Source organism: Hyla sarda, chromosome 4, assembly GCF_029499605.1.
Source record: "Hyla sarda isolate aHylSar1 chromosome 4, aHylSar1.hap1, whole genome shotgun sequence".
NCBI lineage: Eukaryota > Metazoa > Chordata > Amphibia > Anura > Hylidae > Hyla > Hyla sarda.
Genome location: NC_079192.1, coordinates 25,926,320 through 25,945,062, shown reverse-complemented (window position 1 = coordinate 25,945,062; position 18,743 = coordinate 25,926,320).

Here is an 18,743-nt window from a genome sequence, read left to right as displayed (position 1 = left end):
TCTCCTGTATCTTCTACATCAGAAACGGCAACATCTCCTGTATCTTCTACATCAGAGACCATAACATCTCCTGTATCTTCTACATCAGAGACCATAACATCTCCTGTATCTTCTACATCAGAGACCATAACATCTCCTGTATCTTCTACATCAGAAACGGCAACATCTCCTGTATCTTCTACATCAGAGAACATAACATCTCATGTATCTTCTACATCAGAGACCATAAAATCTCCTGTATCTTCTACATCAGTGACCATAACATCTCCTATATCTTCTCCATCAGAGACCATAACATCTCCTGTATCTTCTCCATCACAGACCATAACATCTCCTGTATCTTCTACATCAGAGACCATAACATCTCCTGTATCTTCTACATCAGATATCATAACATCTCCTGTATCTTCTACATCAAAGACAATAACAACTCCTGTATCTTCTACATCACAGACCATAAAATCTCCTGTATCTTCTACATCACAGATCATAACATCTCCTGTATCTTCTCCATCAAAGACCATAACATCTCCTGTATCTTCTACATCACAGACCATAACATCTCCTGTATCTTCTACATCACAGACCATAACATCTTCTGTATCTTCTACATCAGAGACCATAACATCTCCTGTATCTTCTACACCAGAGACCACAATATCTCCTGTATCATCAACATCAGTGACCATAACATCTCCGGTATCTTCTACATCAAAGACCATAACATCTCCTGTAATTTCTACATCACAGACCATAACATCTCCTGTATCTTCTACATCAAAGACCATAACATCTCCTTTATCTTCTACTTCACAGACCATAACATCTCCTGCATCTTCTAAATCAGAGACCATAACATCTCCTGTATCTTCTACATCACAGACCATAACATCTCCTGTATCTTCTACATCACAGACCATAACATCTTCTGTATTTTCTACATCAGAGACCATAAAATCTCTAGTAACTTTTACATCAGAGAACATAACAATGCATATGTCTTCTACATCAGAGACCATAACATCTCCTGTATCTTCTACACCAGAGACCACAACATCCCCTGTATCATCAACATCAGTGACCATAACATCTCCGTTTTCTTCAACATCAGAGACAATAACATCTCCTGTATCTTCTACATTACAGACCAAAACACCTCCTGTATCATCTCCATCAAAGACCATAACATCTCCTGTATCTTCTACATCAGAGACCATAAAATCTCATGTATCTTCTACATCAAAGACCATAACATCTCCTTTATCTTCTACGTCACAGACCATAACATCTCCTGCATCTTCTAAATCAGAGACCATAACATCTCCTGTATCTTCTACAGTAGATACAATTACATCTTCTGTATCTTCTACATTACAGACCATAACATCTCCTGTATCTTCTACATCAAAGACAATAACATCTCCTGTATCTTCTACATCAGAGACCATAATATTTCCTGTATCTTCTACATCACAGACCATAACATCTCCTGTATCTTCTACATCACAAATCATAACATCTCCTGTATCTTCTCCTTTAGAGACCATAACATCTCCTGTATCTTCTACATCACAGACCATAACATCTCCTGTATCTTCTACATCACAGACCATAACATCTCCTGTATCTTCTACATCACAGACCATAACATCTCCTGTATCTTCTACATCAGAAACGGCAACATCTCCTGTATCTTCTACATCAGAGACCATAACATCTCCTGTATCTTCTACATCAGAGACCATAACATCTCCTGTATCTTCTACATCAGAGACCATAACATCTCCTGTATCTTCTACATCAGAAACGGCAACATCTCCTGTATCTTCTACATCAGAGACCATAACATCTCATGTATCTTCTACATCAGAGACCATAAAATCTCCTGTATCTTCTACATCAGTGACCATAACATCTCCTATATCTTCTCCATCAGAGACCATAACATCTCCTGTATCTTCTCCATCACAGACCATAACATCTCCTGTATCTTCTACATCAGAGACCATAACATCTCCTGTATCTTCTACATCAGAGACCATAACATCTCCTGTATCTTCTACATCAGAGACCATAACATCTCCTGTATCTTCTACATCAAAGACAATAACATCTCCTGTATCTTCTACATCAGAGACCATAATATTTCCTGTATCATCTCCATCAAAGACCATAACATCTCCTGTAATTTCTACATCACAGACCATAACATCTCCTGTATCTTCTACATCAAAGACCATAACAACTCCTTTATCTTCTACATCACAGACCATAACATCTCCTTCATCTTCTAAATCAGAGACCATAACATCTCCTGTATCTTCTACAGTAGAGACAAATACATCTCCTGTATCTTCTACATCACAGACCATATCATCTCCTGTATCTTCTCCATCAGAGACCATAACATCTCCTGTATCTTCTCCATCAGAGACCATAACATCTCCTGTATCTTCTACATCAGAGACGATAAAATCTCCAGTATCTTCTGCATCAGAGACAATAACATCTATTGTATCTTCTACATCACGGACCATAACATCTACTGTATCTTCTACATCAGAAACGGCAACATCTCCTGTATCTTCTACATCACAGACCATAACATCTCCTGTATCATCTAGATCAGAGACGATAACATCTCCTGTATCTTCCACATCAGAGACCATAACATCTCCTGTATCTTCTACATCAGAAACAACAACATCTCCTGTATCTTCTACATCAGAGACCATAACGTCTCCTGTAGCTTCTACATCAGAGACCATAATATCTCCTGTATCTTCTACATCAGAAACGGCAACATCTCCTGTATCTTCTACATCAGAGACCATAACATCTCCTGTATCTTCTACATCAGAGACCATAACATCTCCTGTATCTTCTACATCAGAGACCATAACATCTCCTGTATCTTCTACATCAAAGACAATAACATCTCCTGTATCTTCTACATCAGAGACCATAATATTTCCTGTATCTTCTACATCACAGACCATAACATCTCCTGTATCTTCTACATCACAAATCATAACATCTCCTGTATCTTCTCCTTTAGAGACCATAACATCTCCTGTATCTTCTACATCACAGACCATAACATCTCCTGTATCTTCTACATCACAGACCATAACATCTCCTGTATCTTCTACATCACAGACCATAACATCTCCTGTATCTTCTACATCAGAAACGGCAACATCTCCTGTATCTTCTACATCAGAGACCATAACATCTCCTGTATCTTCTACATCAGAGACCATAACATCTCCTGTATCTTCTACATCAGAGACCATAACATCTCCTGTATCTTCTACATCAGAAACGGCAACATCTCCTGTATCTTCTACATCAGAGACCATAACATCTCATGTATCTTCTACATCAGAGACCATAAAATCTCCTGTATCTTCTACATCAGTGACCATAACATCTCCTATATCTTCTCCATCAGAGACCATAACATCTCCTGTATCTTCTCCATCACAGACCATAACATCTCCTGTATCTTCTACATCAGAGACCATAACATCTACTGTATCTTCTACATCAGATATCATAACATCTCCTGTATCTTCTACATCAAAGACAATAACAACTCCTGTATCTTCTACATCGCAGACCATAAAATCTCCTGTATCTTCTACATCACAGATCATAACATCTCCTGTATCTTCTCCATCAAAGACCATAACATCTCCTGTAATTTCTACATCACAGACCATAACATCTCCTGTATCTTCTACATCAAAGACCATAACATCTCCTTTATCTTCTACTTCACAGACCATAACATCTTCTGCATCTTCTAAATCAGAGACCATAACATCTCCTGTATCTTCTACATCACAGACCATAACATCTCCTGTATCTTCTACATCACAGACCATAACATCTTCTGTATTTTCTACATCAGAGACCATAAAATCTCTAGTAACTTTTACATCAGAGAACATAACAATGCATATGTCTTCTACATCAGAGACCATAACATCTCCTGTATCTTCTACACCAGAGACCACAACATCCCCTGTATCATCAACATCAGTGACCATAACATCTCCGTTTTCTTCAACATCAGAGACAATAACATCTCCTGTATCTTCTACATTACAGACCAAAACACCTCCTGTATCATCTCCATCAAAGACCATAACATCTCCTGTATCTTCTACATCAGAGACCATAAAATCTCATGTATCTTCTACATCAAAGACCATAACATCTCCTTTATCTTCTACGTCACAGACCATAACATCTCCTGCATCTTCTAAATCAGAGACCATAACATCTCCTGTATCTTCTACAGTAGATACAATTACATCTTCTGTATCTTCTACATTACAGACCATAACATCTCCTGTATCTTCTACATCAGAGACCATAACATCTCCTGTATCTTCTACATCAGAGACCATAACATCTCATGTATCTTCTACATCAGAGACGATAAAATCTCCTGTATCTTCCACATCAAAGACCATATCATCTCCTGTATCTTCTACATCAGAAACGGCAACATCTCCTGTATCTTCTACATCAGAGACCATAACATCTCATGTATCGTCTACATCAGAGACCATAACATCTCATGTATCTTCTACATCAGAGACGATAAAATCTCCTGTATCTTCTACATCAGTGATCATAACATCTTCTGTATCTTCTACATCAGATATCATAACATCTGCTGTATCTTCTCCATCAGAGACCATAACATCTCCTGTATCTTCTACATCACAGACCATAACATCTCCTGTACCTTCTACACCAGAGACCACAACATCTCCTGTATCTTCTACATCAGTGACCATAACATCTTCTGTATCTTCTACTTCACAGACCATAACATCTCCTGTATCTTCTACATCAGATATCATAACATCTCCTGTATCTTCTACATCACAGACCATAACATCTCCTGTATCTTCTACATCAGATACCACAACATCTGCTGTATCTTTTACATCAGAGACCATAACATCTCCTGTATCTTCTCCATCAGAGACCATAACATCTCCTGTATCTTCTACATCACAGACCATAACATCTCCTGTATCTTCTACATCAGAGACCATAACATCTCCAGTAACTTCTAAATCAGAGAACATAACAGTGCATATGTCTTCTACATCAGAGACCATAACATCTCCTGTATCTTCTACACCAGAGACCATAACATCTCCTGTACCTTCTACATCACAGACCATTACATCTCCTGTATCTTCTACATCAGAGACCATAACATCTCATGTATCTTCTACATTACGGATCAGAACATCTCCTGTAATTTCTACATCACAGACCATAACATCTCCTGCATCTTCTAAATCAGAGACCATAACATCTCCTGTATCTTCTACAGTAGAGACAATTACATCTCCTGTATCTTCTACATCACAGACCATATCATCTCCTGCATCTTCTCCATCAGAGACCATAATATCTCCTGTATCTTCTACATCAGAAATGATAACATCTCATGTATCTTCTACATCAGAGTCCATAACATCTCATGTATCTTCTACATCAGAGACCATAACATCTCCTATATCTTCTACATCAGAGACCATAACATCTCATGTATCTTCTACATCAGAGACCATAAAATCTCCTGTATATTCTACATCTCAGACCATAACATCTCCTGTATCTTCTCCATCAGAGACCATAACATCTACTGTATCTTCTACATCACAGACCATAACATCTCCTGTATCTTTTCCATCAGAGACCATAACATCTCCTGTATCTTCTACATCACAGACCATAACATCTCCTGTATCTTCTCCATCAGAGACCATAACATCTCCTGTATCTTCTACATCACAGACCATAACATCTCCTGTATCTTCTACATCAGAGACCACAAAATCTCCTGTATCTTCTCCATCAGAGACAATAACATCTCCTGTATCTTCTACATCAGAGACCACAACATCTCCTGTATCTTATCCATCAGAGACAATAACATCTCCTGTATCTTCTCCATCAGAGACAATAACATCTCCTGTATCTTCTACATCAGAGACCATAAAATCTCCTGTATATTCTACATCTCAGACCATAACATCTCCTGTATTTTCTCCATCAGAGACCATAACATCTCCTGTATCTTCTACATCACAGACCATAACATCTCCTGTATCTACTATATCAGAGACGATAAAATCTCCAGTATCTTCTAATTCAGAGACAATAACATCTATTGTATCTTCTACATCACGTACCATAACATCTATTATATCTTCTACATCAGAAACGGCAACATCTCCTGTATCTTCTACATCAGAGACCATAACATATCCTGTATCTTCTACATCAGAGACGATAACATCTCCTGTATCTTCCACATCAGAGACCATAACATCTCCTGTATCTTCTACATCAGAAACGGCAACATCTCCTGTATCTTCTACATCAGAGACGATAACATCTCCTGTAGCTTCTACTTCAGAGGCCATAACATCTCTTGTATCTTCTACATCAGAGACCATAGCATCTCCTGTATCTTCTACATCAGAAACGGCAACATCTCCTGTATCTTCTACATCAGAGACCATAACATCTCATGTATCTTCTACATCAGAGACCATAACATCTCCTGTATCTTCTACATCAGAGACCATAACATCTCCTGTAGCTTCTACATCAGAGGCCATAACATCTCTTGTATCTTCTACATCAGAGACCATATCATCTCCTGTATCTTCCACATCAAAGACCATAACAGCAACTGTATCTTCTACATCAGAAACGGCAACATCTCCTGTATCTTCTACATCAGAGACCATAACATCTCCTTTATCTTCTACATCAGAGACCATAACATCTCATGTATCTTCTACATCAGAGACCATAACATCTCATGTATCTTCTACATCAGAGACCATAAAATCTCCTGTATCTTCTACATCAGTCACCATAACATCTTCTGTATCTTCTACATCACAGACCATAACATCTCCTGTATCTTCTACATCACATATCATAACATCTCCTGTATCTTCTACATCAAAGACAATAACATCTCCTGTATCTTCTACATCACAGATCATAACATCTCCTGTATCGTCTCCATCAGAGACCATAACATCTCCTGTATCTTCTACACCAGAGACCACAACATATCCTGTATCTTCTACATCAGAGACCATAACATCTCCTGTATCTTCTACATCACAGACCATAACATCTTCTGTATCTTCTACATCAGATACCATAACATCTCCTGTATCTTCTACATCAGAGACCACAACATATCCTGTATCTTCTACATCAGAGACCATAACATCTCCTGTATCTTCTACTTCAGAGACCATAACATCTCCTGTATCTTCTACATCAGAAACGGCAACATCTCCTGTATCTTCTACATCAGAAACGGCAACATCTCCTGTATCTTCTACATCAGAGACCATAACATCTCCTGTATCTTCTACATCAGAGACCATAACATCTCCTGTATCTTCTACATCAGAGACCATAACATCTCCTGTATCTTCTACATCAAAGACAATAACATCTCCTGTATCTTCTACATCAGAGACCATAATATTTCCTGTATCATCTCCATCAAAGACCATAACATCTCCTGTAATTTCTACATCACAGACCATAACATCTCCTGTATCTTCTACATCAAAGACCATAACAACTCCTTTATCTTCTACATCACAGACCATAACATCTCCTGCATCTTCTAAATCAGAGACCATAACATCTCCTGTATCTTCTACAGTAGAGACAAATACATCTCCTGTATCTTCTACATCACAGACCATATCATCTCCTGTATCTTCTCCATCAGAGACCATAACATCTCCTGTATCTTCTCCATCAGAGACCATAACATCTCCTGTATCTTCTACATCAGAGACGATAAAATCTCCAGTATCTTCTGCATCAGAGACAATAACATCTATTGTATCTTCTACATCACGGACCATAACATCTACTGTATCTTCTACATCAGAAACGGCAACATCTCCTGTATCTTCTACATCACAGACCATAACATCTCCTGTATCATCTAGATCAGAGACGATAACATCTCCTGTATCTTCCACATCAGAGACCATAACATCTCCTGTATCTTCTACATCAGAAACAACAACATCTCCTGTATCTTCTACATCAGAGACCATAACGTCTCCTGTAGCTTCTACATCAGAGACCATAATATCTCCTGTATCTTCTACATCAGAAACGGCAACATCTCCTGTATCTTCTACATCAGAGACCATAACATCTCCTGTATCTTCTACATCAGAGACCATAACATCTCCTGTATCTTCTACATCAGAGACCATAACATCTCCTGTATCTTCTACATCAAAGACAATAACATCTCCTGTATCTTCTACATCAGAGACCATAATATTTCCTGTATCTTCTACATCACAGACCATAACATCTCCTGTATCTTCTACATCACAGACCATAACATCTCCTGTATCTTCTACATCACAGACCATAACATCTCCTGTATCTTCTACATCAGAAACGGCAACATCTCCTGTATCTTCTACATCAGAGACCATAACATCTCCTGTATCTTCTACATCAGAGACCATAACATCTCCTGTATCTTCTACATCAGAGACCATAACATCTCCTGTATCTTCTACATCAGAGACCATAACATCTCCTGTATCTTCTCCTTTAGAGACCATAACATCTCCTGTATCTTCTACATCACAGACCATAACATCTCCTGTATCTTCTACATCACAGACCATAACATCTCCTGTATCTTCTACATCACAGACCATAACATCTCCTGTATCTTCTACATCAGAAACGGCAACATCTCCTGTATCTTCTACATCAGAGACCATAACATCTCCTGTATCTTCTACATCAGAGACCATAACATCTCCTGTATCTTCTACATCAGAGACCATAACATCTCCTGTATCTTCTACATCAGAAACGGCAACATCTCCTGTATCTTCTACATCAGAGACCATAACATCTCATGTATCTTCTACATCAGAGACCATAAAATCTCCTGTATCTTCTACATCAGTGACCATAACATCTCCTATATCTTCTCCATCAGAGACCATAACATCTCCTGTATCTTCTCCATCACAGACCATAACATCCCCTGTATCTTCTACATCAGAGACCATAACATCTCCTGTATCTTCTACATCAGATATCATAACATCTCCTGTATCTTCTACATCAAAGACAATAACATCTCCTGTATCTTCTACATCACAGATCATAACATCTCCTGTATCTTCTCCATCAAAGACCATAACATCTCCTGTATCTTCTACATCACAGACCATAACATCTCCTGTATCTTCTACATCACAGACCATAACATCTTCTGTATCTTCTACATCAGAGACCATAACATCTCCTGTATCTTCTACACCAGAGACCACAATATCTCCTGTATCATCAACATCAGTGACCATAACATCTCCGGTATCTTCTACATCAAAGACCATAACATCTCCTGTAATTTCTACATCACAGACCATAACATCTCCTGTATCTTCTACATCAAAGACCATAACATCTCCTTTATCTTCTACTTCACAGACCATAACATCTCCTGCATCTTCTAAATCAGAGACCATAACATCTCCTGTATCTTCTACAGTAGAGACAATTACATCTCCTGTATCTTCTACATCAGAGACCATAACATCTCATGTATCCTCTACATCAGAGACGATAAAATCTCCTGTATCTTCCACATCAAAGACCATAACATCTCCTGTATCTTCTACATCAGAGACGGCAACATCTCCTATATCTTCTACATCAAAGACAATAACTCCTGTATCTTCTACATCACAGACCATAACATCTCCTGTATCTTCTACATCACAGATCATAACATCTCCTGTATCTTCTCCATCAAAGACCATAACATCTCCTGTATCTTCTACATCACAGACCATAACATCTCCTGTATCTTCTACATCACAGACCATAACATCTTCTGTATTTTCTACATCAGAGACCATAAAATCTCTAGTAACTTTTACATCAGAGAACATAACAATGCATATGTCTTCTACATCAGAGACCATAACATCTCCTGTATCTTCTACACCAGAGACCACAACATCCCCTGTATCATCAACATCAGTGACCATAACATCTCCGTTTTCTTCAACATCAGAGACAATAACATCTCCTGTATCTTCTACATTACAGACCAAAACACCTCCTGTATCATCTCCATCAAAGACCATAACATCTCCTGTATCTTCTACATCAGAGACCATAAAATCTCATGTATCTTCTACATCAAAGACCATAACATCTCCTTTATCTTCTACGTCACAGACCATAACATCTCCTGCATCTTCTAAATCAGAGACCATAACATCTCCTGTATCTTCTACAGTAGATACAATTACATCTTCTGTATCTTCTACATTACAGACCATAACATCTCCTGTATCTTCTACATCAGAGACCATAACATCTCCTGTATCTTCTACATCAGAGACCATAACATCTCATGTATCTTCTACATCAGAGACGATAAAATCTCCTGTATCTTCCACATCAAAGACCATATCATCTCCTGTATCTTCTACATCAGAAACGGCAACATCTCCTGTATCTTCTACATCAGAGACCATAACATCTCATGTATCTTCTACATCAGAGACCATAACATCTCATGTATCTTCTACATCAGAGACGATAAAATCTCCTGTATCTTCTACATCAGTGATCATAACATCTTCTGTATCTTCTACATCAGATATCATAACATTTCCTGTATCTTCTACATCACAGACCATAACATCTCCTGTATCTTCTACATCAGATATCATAACATCTGCTGTATCTTCTCCATCAGAGACCATAACATCTCCTGTATCTTCTACATCACAGACCATAACATCTCCTGTACCTTCTACACCAGAGACCACAACATCTCCTGTATCTTCTACATCAGTGACCATAACATCTTCTGCATCTTCTACCTCACAGACCATAACATCTCCTGTATCTTCTACATCAGATATCATAACATCTCCTGTATCTTCTACATCACAGACCATAACATCTCCTGTATCTTCTACATCAGATACCACAACATCTGCTGTATCTTTTACATCAGAGACCATAACATCTCCTGTATCTTCTCCATCAGAGACCATAACATCTCCTGTATCTTCTACATCACAGACCATAACATCTCCTGTATCTTCTACATCAGAGACCATAACATCTCCAGTAACTTCTAAATCAGAGAACATAACAGTGCATATGTCTTCTACATCAGAGACCATAACATCTCCTGTATCTTCTACACCAGAGACCATAACATCTCCTGTACCTTCTACATCACAGACCATTACATCTCCTGTATCTTCTACATCAGAGACCATAACATCTCATGTATCTTCTACATTACGGATCAGAACATCTCCTGTAATTTCTACATCACAGACCATAACATCTCCTGCATCTTCTAAATCAGAGACCATAACATCTCCTGTATCTTCTACAGTAGAGACAATTACATCTCCTGTATCTTCTACATCACAGACCATATCATCTCCTGCATCTTCTCCATCAGAGACCATAATATCTCCTGTATCTTCTACATCAGAAATGATAACATCTCATGTATCTTCTACATCAGAGTCCATAACATCTCATGTATCTTCTACATCAGAGACCATAACATCTCCTATATCTTCTACATCAGAGACCATAACATCTCATGTATCTTCTACATCAGAGACCATAAAATCTCCTGTATATTCTACATCTCAGACCATAACATCTCCTGTATCTTCTCCATCAGAGACCATAACATCTACTGTATCTTCTACATCACAGACCATAACATCTCCTGTATCTTTTCCATCAGAGACCATAACATCTCCTGTATCTTCTACATCACAGACCATAACATCTCCTGTATCTTCTCCATCAGAGACCATAACATCTCCTGTATCTTCTACATCACAGACCATAACATCTCCTGTATCTTCTACATCAGAGACCACAAAATCTCCTGTATCTTCTCCATCAGAGACAATAACATCTCCTGTATCTTCTACATCAGAGACCACAACATCTCCTGTATCTTATCCATCAGAGACAATAACATCTCCTGTATCTTCTCCATCAGAGACAATAACATCTCCTGTATCTTCTACATCAGAGACCATAAAATCTCCTGTATATTCTACATCTCAGACCATAACATCTCCTGTATTTTCTCCATCAGAGACCATAACATCTCCTGTATCTTCTACATCACAGACCATAACATCTCCTGTATCTACTATATCAGAGACGATAAAATCTCCAGTATCTTCTAATTCAGAGACAATAACATCTATTGTATCTTCTACATCACGTACCATAACATCTATTATATCTTCTACATCAGAAACGGCAACATCTCCTGTATCTTCTACATCAGAGACCATAACATATCCTGTATCTTCTACATCAGAGACGATAACATCTCCTGTATCTTCCACATCAGAGACCATAACATCTCCTGTATCTTCTACATCAGAAACGGCAACATCTCCTGTATCTTCTACATCAGAGACGATAACATCTCCTGTAGCTTCTACTTCAGAGGCCATAACATCTCTTGTATCTTCTACATCAGAGACCATAACATCTCCTGTATCTTCCACATCAGAGACCATAGCATCTCCTGTATCTTCTACATCAGAAACGGCAACATCTCCTGTATCTTCTACATCAGAGACCATAACATCTCATGTATCTTCTACATCAGAGACCATAACATCTCCTGTATCTTCTACATCAGAGACCATAACATCTCCTGTAGCTTCTACATCAGAGGCCATAACATCTCTTGTATCTTCTGCATCAGAGACCATATCATCTCCTGTATCTTCCACATCAAAGACCATAACAGCAACTGTATCTTCTACATCAGAAACGGCAACATCTCCTGTATCTTCTACATCAGAGACCATAACATCTCCTTTATCTTCTACATCAGAGACCATAACATCTCATGTATCTTCTACATCAGAGACCATAACATCTCATGTATCTTCTACATCAGAGACCATAAAATCTCCTGTATCTTCTACATCAGTCACCATAACATCTTCTGTATCTTCTACATCACAGACCATAACATCTCCTGTATCTTCTACATCACATATCATAACATCTCCTGTATCTTCTACATCAAAGACAATAACATCTCCTGTATCTTCTACATCACAGATCATAACATCTCCTGTATCGTCTCCATCAGAGACCATAACATCTCCTGTATCTTCTACACCAGAGACCACAACATATCCTGTATCTTCTACATCAGAGACCATAACATCTCCTGTATCTTCTACATCACAGACCATAACATCTTCTGTATCTTCTACATCAGATACCATAACATCTCCTGTATCTTCTACATCAGAGACCACAACATATCCTGTATCTTCTACATCAGAGACCATAACATCTCCTGTATCTTCTACATCAGAGACCATAACATCTCCTGTATCTTCTACATTACAGACCATAACATCTCCTTTATCTTCTACATCAGAGACCATAACATCTCATGTATCTTCTACATCAGAGACCATAACATCTCATGTATCTTCTACATCAGAGACCATAAAATCTCCTGTATCTTCTACATCAGTCACCATAACATCTTCTGTATCTTCTACATCACAGACCATAACATCTCCTGTATCTTCTACATCACAGATCATAACATCTCCTGTATCGTCTCCATCAGAGACCATAACATCTCCTGTATCTTCCACATCAAAGACCATAACATCAACTGTATCTTCTACATCAGAAACGGCAACATCTCCTGTATCTTCTACATCAGAGACCATAACATCTCCTTTATCTTCTACATCAGAGACCATAACATCTCATGTATCTTCTACATCAGAGACCATAACATCTCATGTATCTTCTACATCAGAGACCATAAAATCTCCTGTATCTTCTACATCAGTCACCATAACATCTTCTGTATCTTCTACATCACAGACCATAACATCTCCTGTATCTTCTACATCACAGATCATAACATCTCCTGTATCGTCTCCATCAGAGACCATAACATCTCCTGTATCTTCTACACCAGAGACCACACCATATCCTGTATCTTCTACATCAGAGACCATAACATCTCCTGTATCTTCTACATCACAGACCATAACATCTCCTGTATCTTCTACATCACAGACCATAACATCTCCTGTATCTTCTACATCAGAGACCATAACATCTGCTGTATTTTCTACACCAGAGACCACAACATATCCTGTATCTTCTACATCAGAGACCATAACATCTCCTGTATCTTCTACATCAGAGACCATAACATCTCCTGTATCTTCGACATTACAGACCATAACATCTCCTGTATCATCTCCATCAAAGACCATAACATCTCCTGTATCTTCTACATCAGAGACCATAACATCTCCTGTATCTTCTACATCACAGACCATAACATCTCCTTTATCTTCTACGTCACAGACCATAACATCTCCTGCATCTTCTAAATCAGAGACCATAACATCTCCTGTATCTTCTACAGTAGAGACAATTACATCTCCTGTATCTTCTACATTACAGACCATATCATCTCCTATATCTTTTCCATCAGAGACCATAACATCTCCTGTATCTTCTACATCAGAGATAACATCTCCTGTATCTACTATATCAGAGACGATAAAATCTCCAGTATCTTCTACATCAGAGACAATAACATCTATTTTATCTTCTACATCACGGACCATAACATCTCCTGTATCTTCTACATCAGAAACGGCAACATCTTCTGTATCTTCTACATCAGAAACCATAACATCTCCTGTAGCTTCTACATCAGAGACCATAACATCTCCTGTATCTTCTACATCAGAGACCATAACATCTCCTGTATCTTCTACATCAGAGACCATAACATCTCCTGTATCTTCCACATCAATGACCATAACATCTCCTGTATCTTCTACATCAGAAAGGGCAACATCTCCTGTATCTTCTACATCAGAGACCATAACATCTCCTGTATCTTCTACATCAGAGACCATAACATCTCATGTATCTTCTACATCAGAGACCATAAAATCTCCTGTATCTTCTACATCAGAGACGATAACGTCTCCTGTATCTTCTCCATCACAGATCATAACATCTCCTATACCATCTACATCAGAAACAATAACATCTCCTGTATCGACTACAGCAAAGACCATAACATCTCCTGTATCTTCGACATCAGAGACCATAGCAACTCATGTATCTTCTACATCAGAAATGATAACATCTCCTGTGTCTTTTTCATCACAGACCATAACATCTCCTGTATCTTCTACATCAGAGACCATAACATCCCATGTATCTTATACATCAGAGATCAGAACATCTCCTGTATCTTCTACATCAGAGACCATAACATCTCCAGCATCTTCTGCATTAGAGACCATAACATCTCCTAAATCATCTACATTAGGGACCACAACATCTCCTGTATCTTCTCCATCAGAGACCATAACATCTCTTGTATCTTCTACCTCAGAGACAACAACATCTCCTGTATCTTCTACATCAGAGACCATAATATATCCTGTAGCTTCTACATCACAGACCATAACATCTCCTGTATCTTCTACATCAGAGGCCAAAACATCTCCTGTATCTTCTACATCACAGACCATAACATCTCCTGTATCTTCTACATCAGAAACGGCAACATCTCCTGTATCTTCTACATCAGAGACCATAACATCTCCTGTATCTTCTACATCGGAGACCATAACATCTCATGTATCCTCTACATCAGAGACCACAACATCTCCTGTATCTTCTACATCAGAAACGGCAACATTTCCTGTATCTTCTACATCAGAGACCATAACATCTCCTGTATCTTTTACATCAGAGACCACAACATGTCAAGTATCTTCTACATCAGAGACCATAACATCTCCTGTATCTTCTACATCAGAGACCATAACATCTCCTGTATCTTCTACATCAGAGACAATAACATCTCCTGTATTTTCTACATTAGAGACTATAAAATCACCTGTATCTTCTACATCAGAGACCATAACATCTCCTGTATCTTCTACATCAGAAATCAGAACATCTCCTGTATCTTCTACATCAGAGACCATAACATCTCCAGCATCTTCTGCATTAGAGACCATAAGATCTTCTAAATCTTCTACATTAGGGACCATAATATCTCCTGTGCCTTCTACATCAGAGTCAATAACATCTCCTGTATCGACTACAGCAACGACCATAACATCTCCTGTATCTTCGACATCAGAGACCATAGGAACTCATGTATCTTCTACATCAGAGATGACAACATCTCCTGTATCTTCTACATCACAGACCATAACATCTCCTGTATCTACTACATCAGAAACGATAACATCTCCTGTATCTTCTACATCAGAGACCATAACATCTCCTGTATCTTCTACATCAGAGACCATAACATCTCCTGTATCTTCTACATCACGGACCATAACATCTCCTGTATCTTCTCCATCACAAACAATACATTTGACTATAAGACAAACATCAACAACACTTCCTTCCACCACCTTAACAATAATCTCTACCGTCATCTCTACCACCCAATCTTGTAAGTATAAAAGTATTTTTATAACTTTCTAGTATAGTTTTTTGACGAAAATTTTTAATATTACAACAAATGAAATGTTCTCCCTGTAATTCTTTTCCCACGGATATCTTACACAGATTTCTTTTCATGATATAGAAGTTGATGATTTGACTTTAATTCCTTTGTTCTGTATTAGCCATAAATTCTGGATAAAGAAAAAGTAGTAGAGAGGCGTCAGAAATAAAATTATTTTAATGTCAGTGTAAGCTATAGCCCTGGTGGATACATCTATTATAGGTTATAATCTCTAGTCAGACTGGATGTTTCTGTTTGCTATGTTGATAGTAGGGTACATTGATTTGAAAGGGGTACTCTGCCGAAAAACATTGTATCCCATATGCATAGGATAGGGGATAAGATGCCTGATCATGTCCAATCAGTAGTCGCCGGATGACTGGTGACTACAGCCCCAAAAAAAACACCAATCATGTCTATGGGAGGGGGCATGATGGCTACTATGTAGCCATCATGCCCCCTCTCAAAGACATAAATAGAGGGGCGTGGCTTGATGTCACGAACACGGAAGCTCCAAGCTTCTGAGTTCCATACGCCGCTGCTATCCTTTGGATAGGGGATGAGATGTTTTTTGGCGGAGTACCTTTTTAAGGCTCAGCTCTAAAGTTATCCATTAGCTAGGGCGAAGGGTGAAAATAAATGTATGGGGCCCCATAGCAAAGTACTGGGGTCCCCCCCCCCTTTTCTTCTGCTTTTGCTATGATGTTCCACTCTTATAAACCAGCAAACCCTTCATCACCACCAGGGCTGCCATCAGACATTTTGGGGCCCCTCACACAGCTCAAGGCCTGGGCCCCCGACCTTCCAACCCCTCGTGGCCGTCTCCTGGACATGCCTGCTTTCTTCCCCATCATCTATGAAAAAAATATTTTAAACACAGGACAAGAAAAACAAGAGCCCATGAGTTCAATGAGTAAGGAAGGAAAGAGGAAATATCACCATACATATTACCATCATACTGTTACTGACCTAATCCTGTATACTACAGAGCTTAAATGGGTGCTTTGCTACTTTATTTCTTATCCCCTATACACAGGATAGATCGTTTCTGATCCCAAGGGGTCCGACCACAGAAACCCCTCACGATTTCCTGCATGGCGCTCTCCTAGCGCATCCATCTCTATGGAAGAGCCAGAGATACACGAGGTCTGTAGATAACCCCAAAGGGAAAGGGAGCCAGAGCGCTGTGCAGGATCCCCTCGGGATCAGACACTCATTCCCCATCCTGTGGATAGGGGATAAGGAGTAAAATAGCAGAATACTCCTTTAACAAATTTGTGCTGAATCTAGGAGTCAGGATTAAAAGGATTATTTTTTTTTTAAACAACCAGTGGAATGTTTCAGTTTTTGAGAGGTGGTTGATTAAACATGTTTTTTCACTATTTTCCCAGTTATATTTTGCACAGGGACCTGGGTAACTAGTCCTGAGACCCGCCCCAAGGAATAATTCCCAGGTAGCGGCAGCATTTATAAATTATGATTACTCTGAAACACCAGGGTGACCTGAGTGTAATTCATAGTGTCCCGCAATCGCAATGCCCGCTTTATACTGACAGTGGTTTTGGCAGCATAAAACTGATTACAGGTTCCCTTTAACTGTAAGTAAATGTATTAAAATATACTTAATTAAAAGACATTAAACAACGTGAATTGCAAAAAAAAAAATAGAAAAAAGAAAAAGAAAAAGAAAAAAAAAAAAAAAAGAGAGAGAAACAAAGTGCCCCCTCCCACACACAGTGGTAACAGCAGGTCTCCCTTCTCCAGCCCCCCCCCCCCCCCTCACACATAGCAGGACTCTCAGCCTCCCCTACCTTCCACATAAGAGGCCCCCCTATCCAGTACCCCCACACACACACATAGCAGGACTCTCAGCCCCCCCACCTTCCACATAAGAGGCCCCCCTATCCAGTACCCCCACACACACATAGCAGGACTCTCAGCCCCCCCCCCCACCTTCCACATAAGAGGCCCCCCTATCCAGTACCCCCACACACTCACATAGCAGGACTCTCAGCCCCCCCACCTTCCACATAAGAGGCCCCCCTAT